General features: G+C 41.3%; 1 pseudogene; it reads right to left on the reverse strand.

Moving 5' to 3' along the window:
• Nucleotides 1–792: 792 nt before the first annotated feature.
• Nucleotides 793–3,055, reverse strand: LOC103738171 (annotated as a pseudogene).
• Nucleotides 3,056–3,847: the final 792 nt, after the last annotated feature.

A 3,847-nucleotide genomic window follows, 5' to 3' on the forward strand; every position in this document is an offset into this window, starting at 1 on the left:
GAACAAATAAGGTTGGTGACTTGGGATACATGTGTAGTCTTCTTATTTTGAATGGCATTTAAAGCACATTGATTTGATTATCAACATAGAAACACTGTGAAATTTTACATACAAATACAAATTTTTAGCTTTTTAAAAAATACTTCAAGCCGGGCGTGGTGAAGCACACCTTTAATCCCAGCATGCAAGAGGCAGAGGCAGGCAGATCTCTATGAGTTCAAGGCCAGCCTGGTCTACATAGTGAGTTCCAGGACATCTGGGGCTACAGGGAGACCCTGTCTCAAAAAGACCAAAAAACAAAACAAAACAAAACAAAACAAAACTTCATTAACTGGCCTTTTTGGAGGGGCAAGAATATTTCAGTTTGTGGCTTCCATGTTTGTCTCATTCCTTTATGTGACTTGTGCTGATCCCTTCAGACACTTGAGTTCTAATCTTTTTTACAGTTTTTTTCTCTGTTACTTCCAGAAATTGGGAGGAAGACTGGCAGCACTGTGCTTGAGAAAGAAGTGGAAAAGCTTTCATGGGTTTCCCCATGAAAGCCATGAGTGGCTAACAGCAATCCTACTGTCCCAACTTGCAGGAGTCAGTTCTCTCCTTCTACCGTGTGGGTCCCAGGGATTGAACTCAAATTATCAGGCTTGGCAGCAAGTGACTTAATCTACTGATCCATCTTGCCAGCCCTGAACATATTTTCTGACGTTTGTCTACCCATTAGTCCATATTTAAAAACGACAGGAAAATATCACTAGTCACAGGTCTAATGGGTTTAGTAAGTTTACCCCTCACTTCCTATTTGTAGCATTTGAAATTCAAGGCAGGCCTGGCAGTGGCCAACAGTTTGTTTCCATATTCCAGAGTTGAAGAGCGCAGGTTCTCAGCATTCTGTGTTGCAGTGGTCTTTGTCCAAAACTGATACCTCTCCATAGTTGGGAACTTTTGTATGTACCAGTGAAAAAGATTTTCCTTTCAAGGGGAAGAAAGAAAATCACTCCTCAAAACCTAGGCAACCTGACTATGAGGTCTTTCTTTCTGTTCCGTCTTTTCAGGCTCTTATATTTTTCTTTTTATTTCCAGTAGATCCAAAAGGATAAAAGCTTAATATGAGTTTGATGAGAATAAGAAACAAGGTGTGGTGTCTATAAAGAAAGAAAGTGTCCAGGATATAAATGCCTTCCATGATATGGATACCTCACTGAAAAACAATAAAAGGAAAAATTACACAAAATACAATAACTAGAATCACAAAATCCATTTACCCCAGGGTGCTGGAAGACACAAGGACAAGTGGGAGGGTAAACTGTAGAGGGAGAAAGCCAGTTATTCAAATCCACCCAGGCACAGAGGCTGGAAAATACTGGAAGATGGCTGCCGAGAAACCCATGGTCCTTCAGGTTCACGGCGTGGTAAAAATTCACATATTGATGTCAGGAAGATCCAGCCTTATGTGTAAGTCCAATTTCTCAGACAGGAGGGAATGTACAGAAGCTCCTTGGCAATGGGCCTGTTGTCTTTGGCAGGTAGAGAAGAAAGAAAAGTGCTGCCATCACTTTTGTTCAAACCTACCCACCCTCCATGGTCTGCAGCAGCTTTCAGTGTGGAAGGAGATGGACGCAGTGGAATGGAAGTCTTTGTTGAGTTGCTCAGGGCCAACTGCAGGCTGACTGTTATGAGGAAAGATCTGTTGCTTAAGTCTGCTTCATCTAAATTCTCACATTTATTGGCAAAAAGTTAATGGTATTATTATGAATACTAATAATGATAACAATAAATGGCCTACTTTTCTAAGGGTCTTGGTTTCATTGGTGTTGGTGATGAATAAAGGAAGGGTTAGAGAAGAGGCAGCCCTTGATAATGTAGGCCTGCACTACTGTGAGGAAAGCTCAGTGCAACCCAAATCCAAAGCAGTAAGCCAATTCTTTCTGTATTTGACAATCACTGGTACATTTCAGTTCCTTTACTGAGTGAATCATATTCAAAGCAGTACAGTGAATGGAGAAGGAACACATTCCACAGAGTAACCAGCTGACCTGTTGTTCTAAGAGACTCCTAAATATCACCCAGACAAGGAAAAGAGCCTGTGACAGAGTGTGGAGGAACACATCAGCAATTATTTTACTGAAACTACGGAATAGATGTAGCTTCCTCCATGATACTAAAAATGCAAGGTCAGCTATATCCTCAAACCAAATGTCATTCATAAGTTTTCTAAACACAACAGTGGGAACACCCAAAGGGCACTGAGGAGTGACATGAGGAAGAATTCCAGCTCTGAGCATAGTTCTCCATGCAATGACGAATTACCAGCAATTTTGGCTGTGATTGGCTGAAATACAGGAATAAACATTCATAAAACAAGAGGAGGTTGATCCAGAATGCTCCACCATTCCATGCATAGCACTGAAAAGTTCTAATATATGTGGCTCACTTTCTTGCTCTGCTCTATGCTCTGGACACTCCTCTGCACCATGACACAATTTGCCCTTTGTTGACTCTTGTCCTCTCTCTTTTGCTAGATTTGAATATATAGCTTTAAGATGGTACCAGTAGCCTAGATAGAGTTGGATACTCAATGCATGAAGGAAACCTGGTCTGTTATATAGTATATGTAAATATATAATATCATCCTATACATATTTTATTTTCCCTTTCTAAGCAACAGAATTGAAATCAGAAAAACAAAATAACATTTTTAGTGTCTCTTAAGTATTGAAAGTTACAAATGAGATTTGAAACCATATCAATAAGAGTCTAAAGCCAAAATGCTTATGCACTATGAAATGCTAAAGGTACTCCAGCCAGCCACTTTAGTAGCCTTTGGAAAAGGATCTAGAATTCAAGAAGGGTCTGGGGATGAGGCTCAGTGGTGGCGGGTGCTTTGCCTCCCATGTGCATGACCCTGGATTTGTTCTCCAAGATCCTGGGTTCAATTCCCAACATTGCAAACAGAAAAAGAATCAAGGAGAGATTTTTGTACCTCCACCCACACTGAGCAGAGCATGTTGAGGAAGGGATTAGAGCTGTCATCAACCACAGCTGGCCTGGCTTGAATCATTCCCGGGCAAGAGAAACTAGGGGACTTGAATAGAGCTCTCATCATGAATTCATTTGGAGGTCCAGGGCACTGCCTGAATTCTGCCCTTTGAAATCTAAACTCAAGTTAAACAGAGATTGACAGGTTTCCCCTAGAAGAAATCTCATGTTTGCCCAAAGCCTAGGGGAGAGTTGGTCAAGAAGTCATGTTGTTCCACTTTAGCAAGTTCTTTGAACATAGAATCAAGAAAGTTGAATTTTTATGATCTTGGGTTAGAGTTCTAAGGTTCTGCTGCTAAGGCCAGGATTCAATTTAACATAATTCAACAAACATTTATTAAATGGCTTGTCTATGCCAGGTGCTGTTTTAGACTAGGAAATCAAAGAAGAATGAGACACAATTCCTACCCTGGAGGAAATCAGGGTATCTGGGGAGAAGGACACAGTAATTACGATAGGAGGGGATGAATGCGATAGAACAAATGTACACAGAAGACAAAGAAGGCTGGTGAGGGGCAGTGATTGCAGCTTGGGGCAGGGAGTGGCAGGCCAGGACTCCTTGGTCTTACTTGTTCCCTCAACAGGTTTTCCTTTCTAGACTTTTAATATGATACTTGCTGTCCCTGTAGGTGGGAATCATGCCACTTTTATTGTTGTTCCTGGTGATTCCAAATGTAATTCCAGGCCTCAGTTCCAGGAAAACACTGAGAGGAAGAAGGGAATTCCATAGTGTACTGAGCCTCTGTTGTCCTCTGTGACTTGAGTATGCTGTTGGCCTTTGGTTTCCAACAGGAATTGATTCTGTGAATCTACT

Source organism: Nannospalax galili, unplaced genomic scaffold (genome assembly GCF_000622305.1).
Source record: "Nannospalax galili isolate Female #2095 unplaced genomic scaffold, S.galili_v1.0 scaffold17, whole genome shotgun sequence".
Lineage (NCBI taxonomy): Eukaryota > Metazoa > Chordata > Mammalia > Rodentia > Spalacidae > Nannospalax > Nannospalax galili.